The sequence below is a fragment of the Tenrec ecaudatus genome, chromosome 10 (assembly GCF_050624435.1).
Source record: "Tenrec ecaudatus isolate mTenEca1 chromosome 10, mTenEca1.hap1, whole genome shotgun sequence".
NCBI lineage: Eukaryota > Metazoa > Chordata > Mammalia > Afrosoricida > Tenrecidae > Tenrec > Tenrec ecaudatus.
In genome coordinates this window covers 99806881-99819274 of record NC_134539.1, presented here as the reverse complement: position 1 = coordinate 99819274, position 12394 = coordinate 99806881, and positions in this window count along the sequence as shown.

The following is a 12394-nucleotide window of genomic DNA, read 5'->3' as shown; positions in this document are numbered from 1 at the left end:
TATGGGCCCAGGCAGATTATAAGTCTATGGGCCAAATGTTAAGTTGAGGCTTCTGACCCACCCAGCTTTAAGAGCTGAGGAATGCAAGATCAGCACGAAGACCACAATATGACAGTTTCAGAGGCAGATGAACTCAAGGTCAGCAGTTCAGGTTTGCCTGGAGAGGTGAAAGAATCCAAGGTCAGCAGATCAGATGGTAGGCTGCTGATGACTCCTCGGATCTGCAGACAATATAGCAGACTGGTTCAAGCCCCAAGAGCCAACAATCAATGAGCCAGATGCAGGATCCAGGCCTAGCAAAAAGCAAGCAAGCAAGCTTTTCCACAGTTCACTATATAGGAAGTGGACCACAGCCCCAAGGATTCTTCATTTCAATCATATCAAGACTGTGACTTGAGAAAGCAGGTTACAGTCTGCCCTGATTGTGATGGTTAGGAATTATGTCAACTGGACACTCCTGGGTCAGGGTAAGTGCAGAGCTCAACCTGTCAATATGTCACAGTCTGTGTCATAGTGCCAAAGTCTCAGGACACCGCCTTGGTGTCTTAAGCATTTTTGTATAGGAGACTGAGCAGGGCTAAATCCTGTTTGGCCCTTTGTCTTCTGCTGAAGCTGGATCTTGGCCCTAGTTCCTTGATCTCCAATCCCAGGGCAGTCAGCAGACTATAGACAGTGGATTCATTCAGCTAATTTCAGACCTCTGTATCCACCAGGTTGTGTGCCCTCCTGTCTCTGCTCTGTCATCTGCTTTCTCTTCATCAGTTTCCACAAATCAGGGGAAGCCTGGCTTGAACCAGACAGGACTTACATAGTTATACTGCTGTAGCCATTTTATAACTGTGTAGGCCATTTCTTGATTTAAATCTTTCTTCTATACACAACATGTACAAGAGGTTTTGCTTTTCTAGAGAACCCAACATAACACATTCATTTTTTGCTAACCTGTGTTAGTCCAGCTTGACTAGAGAAACAAATTCACAGATACTCATTTGTTTATAATAAAGATCTTTATATAAAGAGTAATTGTGTATTAAGGAAACATCCCAGCCCAATCCAGATCAAGTCCTTAAGTCCGATATTGGCCCATATGTCTGATACCAGTCTAGAAAGCCCTCTTCAGACTCACGCAACACCTGCAATGATACCAAATACAGGAAGATCACAGGCCAGTGGGTGGAAAGTCTTGTGGACCCAGTGGTGGTGGAAGCATCTCAGCACGGGTGGCTCTCCACATGGCTCCTTCTGGTCCAGGCCTCTGGTTCCATTAGTGTAGCTCCATATGATTTGTCAACAGGAATATCTCCACAGCAGAAAAGGGAAGGCAGAGAGAGACTGGGTGTGGCCTCCAGTGAGCTATTTATCTCTGTTGTGTCTGCAATGAGGTCATCAAGCTGCGACCTGATTGGCAGGCTGGACTATACCTCTTTGCTCAAGGTGACAGGAGATTATGTAACATCACAAAAGAACCTGTTGTGGAGTTGATTGCATTGTAGTAGGGCACATCATAGGAGATCGCTAGGCCTTAAATGCCAAACCACTGAGACTCTTGGCCTATCTAAGTTGACAGAAAACCTCACTGTCTCAATAGCTTTCTGATCAGAGACTGAGCACCTGTTAGCAAATAGAATATAGCTTTTGCTAACAGTAGATGGTATGTCTTTCTGGGAAGAGATGACAATTTCTACTTTGTGACATGGGTAAGACACTGCAATGGGGGCAAGTAGAAGGCACACCTAGCCCTGCCCACCTCCAGCTTCTAAAAATTGTCCTGAGAAATATATAGTTTTCTACACTTGGCCTCTATGTAGTATCATGATGGAAGAACACAATTAGAACCTACCTATTTCTAGTCTCTCCCATGCCAGGTAAGTCCGTTTTGATAGCCTGTAAGCTTCATGCTACGCATGCCCCACTAGAACCATAGCTGAGGAAGCAGAGAAAACTCTCTCCCCAGCTATTGTACACTCCTGGTCCATGTCACCTGTTACACAATGATTGTTCCCATAGAGAAACCCCAGGAAGAGATGCTCCTACACCTCTGCACTTCATCCAGAAATGTCTCATTTTAACCCTACTGACATTTTCCCAAAGGATTCGATTTGGTGTGGGGAGTGCAATGGTTTGCTCTGGTAGGAAGGGGTAGAATGAGCAGACCCATAGCTGCTTCTCCACAGAGGTTATCGATGAGTGAACATGGTAGGGGCATGGAGGTTCAGCAAATTTAACCCAATGTGGGAACTCTAATGGGCCCTATTTTCTCCAAAGGTCCAGCGCTCCCTGAGGCAGAAGTCTTGTTGGGCATGCCACAAAGAATGCCTTCTACTTCTACGACTCTTCCCCACCAGTTCAGGTGTTGACTTCTAATAGACTACATGCCAATCTCTGTCATCGTGTTAGCTTCCAGAAATCTCAGTGCATACCAGAGATGTTCAACAAATATTTGTTGAATGAATGAATGCATCTGTGATTCCCAGATGTTCTCACCGGCATCCTATAAGCAGTTCCGTAGCCTCTGCTTCATTTAACACATCTCATGACAAATAAAAAAGTGCCTCTAAAAGCCATAGATGCTCTGATTAGATCTAATATTTGGAAAGTTAGAGCAGAATAGATGTGTCCTTATGGAGGTGATAAGCAGATCAATTAATTGGCTTATACAGGGCTCAAGGTTGACTGGAGTCTTTTTTCACACCTCTGCTAGTTATCTTTGGGGGTCCATATGAAATATTCCAAACATACTTAAGTTTACATGGTTGGGAGCATATTCTAGCTTTTTAAGTGTTTCAGGAACTGGCGATCCAAGATGTTATTTCTCCCCATGTAGTGATCATGTTGCTTGCCTCTCAGCATTCTTTCCACCACAGCCCCTGACCTTGACACAGGGACACAGTCTGTGCCATGCATAGTCCATGTGGTCTGCGTGGGCTTCCTTATAACCCATATTGAAAACAAATGACACATTGCCACCCTTCTGCCTGGACTTTCACTTTGAATTAGTAGGTGAGTAAAGTCCATTAGATGAACCACAAAACTTCTCAGAACAGAGAAGGAAGTTCACTCTTTGTCCGTGACCTCACCCCCACCACCCACACACAATCATCGGGATAGCACCTGGACATCTATCTTGTCCTATGCAGGAAAAACCCAGTGGCCAGGGTCCCCAGAGGAAGATGGGGGAAGAAGCCAGGATGGAGATGGAAATGGAGAAACACACAATCTAGTTGGCATCATTTGAACTTCACTCTTAGTTCATTTAAAACCTATCTACCGTACATTTCTTTCTTCTCTAAGCCAATATATCCTACTTATATGCAACGCCCTTGTTCTGGACTGCCTGTCTGCAACCGAGAGGATCCTGATGGACACAGCCAATAGGACTGAAGTGTATATGTTGTTGGAAGTAGCTTTACCTCCCTCTGAAAGACCCAGTCTGTCCTGAGCTTTGTTTCTGGCAAAGTGAAGGCTGGGAGCCTGGTGAAAGGAGTTGAGGGTATTAGCAGGTTGGAAATACGGCAAGTCACCCATGCACAACTGATGCCATCAAGATGGCACCGTGCACATGGGATTTAGGTTCAGGACCCTCCAGTTGACCAGGAGTATTGAACGAAGGCGCTCATATGGGCGGGTTTGTTGCTGGGATGAAAGGCTACACCAGAATGGGATCCGGCCCTAAGGAAGATGTTCAGCTCTGAAGGTCTTTCTACAGGCAGAGTTAAGCTTCCCAGACACACCGTCCATGGGAAGCACCAGTCGCTACAATTTGAGAAATTGTTGGAGACACAGTTGTCATTCAGATAGAACTTGGTAGACAGCCAAAGTAGAGAATCTCCACAAGTCCACAGAATCAGCCATGTGACTTGGTTACAGGAAAGCAGCTGTGCCATCATCGGGCATGATGTAGAGTCTGACGTGGGATGTTGGCAGGGTGAGGATGGTGGAGCTGAAATTCGAGACCTAGGTAGCAAGGTTGATCAAAAGATTTAGCCAACAGAGCCAATGCAGGGGGAAGGCCATAGAGAGCTTCTGCTTGTGGGTTTCATCCCCCCCCCCCCGCCTCCCGTGTGGAAAATAACAAAAGAGACTGGAGGTACAACGTGGGGCAAAAATCCATCACTGGGTTTTCATGGAAAGCCTCCAGATGGAGGGTGGGATGGCCCACACCACAGCGTCACTTGCTTGCTAGGTCAGACAGAACCCTTGGCGCAACCAGTGGTAAGGCCTGGTGCAAAGCAGCTTTAAGGGTGGTGGAAGCTCAGGCAGGAACAGAATAAATTACATGAAGGGTGGCAAGACATTTTGGACCACTCCTTCTTTGAGTCTAGGCTGACCTTGTCAACTGAGGCAAAGGGATGCTGAACCAGCTCCACATCGAGGTCTTCAGAGGCTGGCAGCTTTCTCGTCGGTATGTTTGGGAGCTCATCGCCATGTAAGGAGCTGTCCACACGGTGGAGGAATGAGCAGCAGGAAGCTCCTAGAAGACAGGAGGCCATCTTGGGAATCTGATCCTCTGACTGAGTGCCCAACTGAAGATGACCCAGGAGCAGGGCCAAGTGAAAGGAGAGAAAAAGATCCAGCTCAGCCCCACACAACCCACAGATTCATGTGAAGTAATAGATCGCCCTGGTTTTTAAGCCACTTAGGCCATGAAGTATTGTGTGGTTTTGTGACAACCTAAGAGACAATGAAAGAAAGCCATTTTCCTAGGGTAACACGGACTCAGCAAAAATATACTAGTAATGACTTTGGGCTACCATTTTGCCTTGAGCTCTTTGTGGTTACCTGTTCAATGGGAAGGTAAGATAATGCACATGAGACGTGAAGAAGCACAGAGGAAAGGCTACATTTACTACTAGAGAAAAACATTAGGAACATAAGTCTAGACTCTCTCGGGAAAGACGGTTCCATATCATACCTTTTCAAGACTTAAAGCAATTGATCCAGTAAAGAATCACCCCAAAATGTTCTGCCGTGGGGTCAAATCGGATTCCCTGGGACCATCTATAGTGATTCCTAGATGGTAAATTTTTACAGGGAAGACAGACTCATCTTTCCCCCATGAGTCTGAACTACTGAGCTGTGGTTTGTAGTGCACTGTCTAACCCACAGCGCCAGCAAGTGTTTACCTTCTGGTAAAACAAGGAATTTTCGAGAGGGAACACCAGGAAAGGGTGTGTCTGTCTAGAACTGGAGCTACAAGAAATTGTAATCAAGCCTAAGAACAACTCTGAAGGAGGAAGAGGTTTTGCTTAGGGGGCATTGAGTTCATTTGAATGGAAGTGAAACTGTTTGGAGAGGGATATCAATAATTGTTGTACAACATGAAGATTATACCCAATGGCACTGAATTATACACGTAGAAGTTGTTGAATTGGTAATATTTTGTTGCGTATATTTTTGCCAAAATTGAAAAAAAATACATGAGTAACAATGAGTATGGAGGAAAATATTGTAAAATTGATTGTTGTTAAGATTGTACAACTCTTGCTATAGTTGAACTATTGAATTGTATGATATGCGAATGAAGTGCCAATAAAATTGTTTACACAAAAGAACAAATCTGGATTGTGGCATTTCAGAATTGGAACAACTTGCACAATTCTGTATCTCCTAAACACTTTCTTTTTTGAAGGCTCTTCTATCTAGACGGTATGGCAAAAGAAGGAAAGAATGACCTCAAACGGCTATGACTAGCCTGGCCTAGAATTCATTCATGCCTTCGTTAATGTTTCCATGCTTTCTTATTCATTCTATCCATTAGCCACTTAATAAATATTTAATGGGACCCTACTGTGTCCTACTATGTATAAACCCCCAAATGGAAACATCGATAAAGTATGCTTCCTGACCTGCAATCTGGACTCCCACTTTGTGGTTGCTGTTAGCTGCTGTGGAACCTGACTCCCACTACTGCTGATGACCATGTGCACAACGGAGCAGACTATGACCTGGTCCTGTTGAGTCTCCATGATTAGTCGCGGATTGGACTGTCATGATCCATTGTTCTGTTTGTTTGTCTGTTTGTTTGTCTGTTTGTTTGTTTGTTTGTTTTACCCCATGGGTTGTTTTGGGGGAAGTAGATGGCAGGGCCTTTCTTCCTTGTCCATCTTGGTTTGAAAGTTGTTCCAAAGAAACATGCTCAGCATCATAATAGCCTCCACTGATAGATGACCAGCAGCTGAACATGAGGTGCATTTTGTACCATTGTACATGACGTCGTCATGAGTTGGGGACCGACTTAGGGGAAGCTCACAACAGCAAGAGTAAGATCAAATTCCACATCAAATGATTGAAAGTGTACCTCCTTGCCCCCAACATCCATAAAGCATTCCTGTATCCTCAAACATATATTGAGTCACAAAATAGCTAATTTGAACTATGTGTTTTTTGGGTGAACTTTGATTCAACCAATTTTTTAAAAACCAGCATTTAGCTAGGCCTACAGAATGTTATTTCTCTAGATAGAATGGCATCCAGAAACTCACTCCTTATAGCTCTAGAACAGGGTTAACAATGAATGTTGCCTGCTGTAACTCTGCCTCCTGTGCTCATGGCAGACATCACTAATCAATTATGGAATCCTTTCCTGCAGAGACCAGTCAGAGCCACAGAAAATGCTTCCACACAAATAGCTCCAAATAGCCAGTAGGCATTAACAATTGTTGGACCAACTGCAAGAAATAAATCCTATTTGCCTTTCAGCTCAGTGAGAGGTGACATCATGGCTCGGGCATGGTTCTATTACTTTATGTAGACTCTGCTCAAGAATTCAATTCCAATTATGCCACTTTATTGCCCCAAACTGAAATATTTATACAATGGAAGTGGTGAGATAGCAGAGGACATTAACACCATTGTGTGTTATTATGTGCCTTTTTCTTTCTTTCTTTTTGAATATACTAAAAGACGTCACCGATTCACAATGAGAGAAAATGCAACCGGGGTTAGTTCATACATGGAAGAGTCATAATAAAGAGGGTACCAAATGTATAATCCACAGGTAACTCATTGTTCCACCTCCACCTCCCCTCACGTCACCACCACTCCATGCTATCTCTGGCTGGTATTTACCAATACCTTATTCAAAACCACAGCAAACTAACCTCTGGAATTTTTTTCCTATCAAAATCAGAAGTTTGCTCAGAACACATTAATGAATCCTGGTGGTGTCATTGGGCTGCTAACCACAAGGTCGGTGGTTCAAACCCACCTGCTGTACCATAGGAGGCAGATGAGGGTGTGTGCTTATGTAAAGATTTATAGCCTTGGAAACTCTCTATAGGGCCACTATAAATCGGTCACTAACCACTTGATGGCAGTAGGGTTTTTTGTTGCTGCTGTGTTTCAACCTTTTATTGTGAATTAGGTGAAGGTGCACAGACCAGGTTATCAATTGTACATTTAATAATTCATTCATATGTCATCTCAGTTAGACACTAAAGTCTCCTCAATGTGCCATTACTCTTCTCACTTCCTCCCTGTGTTTCCTGTTTCCATTTCCTCTCCTTTCCTAACCCGCTGAACTTTATCCTTAGGTCGTTGCTGCCCTCTTGATCTTTAATGGCTGAGGATTCTAACAGGGCAGCGAGTTCAGAGCCAGAACTGATACTGATGGGTGATGAAGGACCATGGTCTCTGGTCCTGTTGATCTCTTCTTTTTCAGGGGGACCACTTATGAAGTGTTAAATGAGCCAAGGACAGGACAACTTCAGATGAGGGAGACTACCAGGAGGAGATCATGTGGACACTCACGGGTTTGCTTTGATGTGTAATGTCAAAAAAGACATGGTTGGTGGCAGACCAATATAACAGAGATGCTGGTGGGACTCACAGAACGGGATCAGAGCCACGATTGGGACATGTGCACCATGCAAGGCAGGGGAGCTTACAATATTAGTCCAGAAGCTTCTTTGAGGCCGTCAGCATGATCACGATGATGCAACCTCCAGGACTGTGATCTCCATCCAGGAAGCACCAGGTAAGCCCCCGAGGGAGATTGGCTGTGGGTTCTTGTTGTTGTGGGGGGTTGGGAGCACATAACCCATAATACGATACTGGTCTTGGAGGGTGGGTCCTGTCTCCTTGACCTCTTCTTCTTGGGTCCCACATTTCTTGGTGCTTTGTGGTTGTTAGCTGCTTCAGAGTCAGTCCCAGACTTGCGACAACTCTGTGCATGTTGAAATGTAATGCTGCCCAGCCCTGTGCCATCCTCATGGTTTATTGAGAATGGGTTTCCCTTATCTGATTTTCACAAGTTGGCTGCCAGGTCTTTGTTTCTAGTCTTCTTTACTCTGGAAACATTGCTGAAACCTGTTCCGCATCCTAGCAACACACAAAACTCCACAGGCAGTAAAAACCACTCTGATTGTGCCGGAGGTGCACTGCTTGAGATTGGATATGGATGTCCTGCGTGCAAGGTAAGAATTCTACCACTGCATCATCACTTTGACCTTCACACCACATAGCCCTCCAGACAGAGTAGAGCTGCTCTTCTCGGTTTCTCAGACTTAATATCTTCACAGGAACAGCCGTCTTCACCTTTCTCCTGAGGAGCAGCTGGGGGATTTGAACTGAGAATGTTGTAGTTAGCAGCTCAGTGCTTAACCCCCTGTGCTGCCAGGATTCCTTCTTTCTACTTTTTTGTGTCTACTGTTGTGGTCTGACTTCCATCAAGTTGAATAGCAGAATAGATACAGCTGATTAAAAACAATCCACTCCACTCCCCACTGTAAGGATAACTTGTTATCCTTACTTGTTAACCTGACTTGTTAATCTGGAGAAATCAACAATCCACTTATTTTGGTAAAAAAAAAAATGTCCTTAGCATATGTGCTTTCTTATATTTTGACAGTGTTTTGAATTCTATACCAGTGGATAAATTAATGATAGTATCAGCAGAGCTATTATATATACTTGATGGGGACAATTTATAATGTCCTTCAGTAAAATAACTATAATGTCTTTAAAGTGTGCCAGGGACACAAATAAACCATAGGTATATGAATGGATGTTGAGCTCACTTTTAATCATAGCCCCCACCTATGAACAATTAGTTCTTACGACACAGCCCTGCTCAATACTTACCCCCATAAAGTAATCACTGAAGACATGGATGCTGTAGCGAAATGTGGTAAAGAATAGTGGCTGGGGTCTTAAAGATTTGTCTTAAAATAAACAGCCATCTAAATGAGGCATCAGCTAAGCCCATGCAGAAGGAGCACACCAGCATGTGTGATCCAAGAACTGAAAATAATAAAATCCAAACCCAGAGGAGGGAATGGTATTAGAGCTTAAATTCTGACCACCCAGTTTGCAAAAGGTTGTGGATGACAGTGAAAGCCCACAACCCATTCACAGGGTCCCTCATGTCGATTAAGTCTCTGTTGAGTCCCCCCTGACTATGGACCAGGCATAGTGGTGACGAGTTTGGTTCTAATCTGTGAGGTCATCAGTTTGAAATCACCAGATGGGGATTTCTATTCCCATAAACAGTTATATTCTCAGAAGCCCACGGGGGCAGTTCTATCCTGCCCTAAAGGGTTGCTATGAACCTGCATGAACTTGAGGGCAGTAAGTTTGGGTTTTTAGACCAGAAGACATTGCAGGGTGGGTTCCTGTCATGTAATAGGTCAAAATGTGACACCTTGTCAATGATCTCCCTCTTGACTCAATGTATAATTGCTCCAGTTTTTAATATTTTCTGCTTTACTATGGAGTGAGGTTTTTCTGTGTTTCACTGTGTCATTGATGTTGGGCTGTTTGTTTGTGTTCTGTTTTGATCTTGCATGATTTTTTTATATGACATTCTGTAGCAGTGGTTCTCAATCTTCCTAATGATGCGACCCTTTAATACAGTTCCTCATGTTGTGGTGACCCTCAACCATAAAGTTATTTTCATTGCTACTTCACAACTGTAATCTTGCTACTGTTATGAATCTGGCAACTCTGTGAAAAGGTCGTTCAATCCCCAAAGGGGTCGCGACCCACAGGTTGAGAACCACTGCCGTAAAGAGACAGCAATTGAATAAGTTGATTCTAAGGACATGACAGGAGAGGCTAGCTGGAAATGAGGATCTAACAACAAGTACAAGGGAGAAAAATGTCCTGAATTGATTGGGGTGAGGATTACACAACTCTTTTTTTAATCATTTTATTGGGGGCTCATACAACTCTGATCACAATCCATACATACATCCATGTGTCAAGCACATTTGCACATTTGTTGTCATCATCACTCTCAAAACATTTGCTTTCTACTTGAGCCCTTGGTATTAGTTCCTCAGTTTTGTCCCTCCATCCTGCTCCCCTCCCTCATTAACCATTGATAATTTATAAATTATTATTATTTTGTCATATCTTACACTGTCTGAAGTCTCCCTTCATCTACTTTTCTGTTGTCTGTTCCCCAGGAAGGGGTTTATATGTAGATCCTTGTAATTGGTTCCCCCTTTCCACCCCACCTTCCCTCCACCCTCTCAGTATTTCCACTCCCACCTGAAGGGATCATCCACCCTGGATTCCCTGTGTTTCCAGTTCCTATCTGTACCAGTACACATCCTCTGATCTAGCCAGATTTGTAAGGTAGAATTTGCATAATGATAGTGGAGGGGTGGGAGTAGGAAGCATTTAAGAACTAGAGGAAAGTTGTACGTTTCATTATTGCTATACTGCACCCTGACTGGCTCATCTCTTCCCTGCAACTCTTCTGCAAGGGGATATCCAGTTGCCTACAGATTGGCTTTGGATCTCCATTCCGCACACTCCAGATTAACAATGATGTGATTTTTTTGTTCTTTGATGCCTGATACCTGATCCCTTTGACACCTCGTGACCCTACAGCCTGATGATTGCATAACTCTTATGAATGTAATTAAACTTTAAAATGTGTGATATGTGAATTGTGTGTCAGTGAAATTGTTAAAAAATAAATGATTTTTTAAAATTTATTATTACTTTGTAGTTAATATATATATATATATCATACCATTCCATAGTTCAATCACATCAAGCAGTATTGTACAATTGCTACCACAATCCATTTCCAGTCTTTTTCTTTCTGAACTCCTTGACATTAACTCCTTTTTCTCTCCCTCAGCCCCCCCCCCAAAAAAATCCCCTTATTTTACTTGCCGTCTCTATAGGTTCATCAGTCCTGCATTACATATACTGGAAAACAGAGCAGCATATAACACAACTTCCAGAGTGTGACCTCCAATGACATAACACCTCTGAGATACACTCTATATATGAACAAACCCAAAACAAACAAAAATATAGAAAATGTTGAAAACATTTGAAATGTTGAAAACTCAATTGACAAAGTTTTTACTGTTCAAGTCAGACTTATGCCTTTGATCTTCTATACACATCTCCAATGTACTCTGTTTAGTAACCTCTTACTGTTCATCCCTCAATTGTGGAGAGACGGGTTTCACTGGAGACTTACTTCCACAAATGAACCTTGGGCTCTCACAGTCATCCATAGCCTTCTGCAAACTGGCAATGCTAACAGCTCCCCATTTCCCCCCTCCACTTCCCTTTCTGTACCCTCAGGGAACCACTACTCCTATAGCTATTTCTGAAGGGTCATCTATCTTGACTTTCATGTAACAAACGATCTTAAATATACAAAAGAACATACACAAATCTAATATGATTAATGAGTTAAAACAAACAGAAACCATAAATTATGTAATTCATCAGTACTATAATGCATTCTGAATTCATCATCCATTCCAAGTGGCACCACTGAGAAGGGCTGCCCAATTTAAGCCAAGTATTTTTTTTTTAATAATTAAAAAGCAACCCACCAAAATACCATTGGTGTGGCAGTTCCTTTTCCTGTTAGGAGAAAAACAAAATAAAATTGAGTTGACTAATTGGACCTAACCCACTAATCTGATCCAATTGACTAGGCACAAATTGGTCATTAATACAGCCAAATGAATCAGCAGCCATTCTTGGTTCTGTGTCAAGAGGTAGGCATTATCTGATGGGCCATCTATTGGTTGAGTGCCAAGTCAAGGGTGAATCAATGAAGAGACAAATGCCAACATTAAAATAACTGGGATAACTGGACTGAGAAAGACCAATTGTGTTGTTCTTAACTACCATCAGAATTCAAAATTATTAGCTTACTTCAGTGGACAGATGTCCTTTCTGACATCCTGTGCATTGATCTAGACACTGAGTAATCTCGTCTGCAGGCATAGCCAGGATGCATGGCATGCCTTCTGGAGTGAGGAACAAATTATTGGAGGGAGACGTGGCCAATCCTTGGCACAGGGGTGTCTGGGGGTAGTGATCCAGAGAACTGAGAACCATTTGTCAATTTTTGCTTGGGGTTCTGGGCTACTCCATTGTTTTTCCTTGACACCCCACAGTGACAACTCTTTTA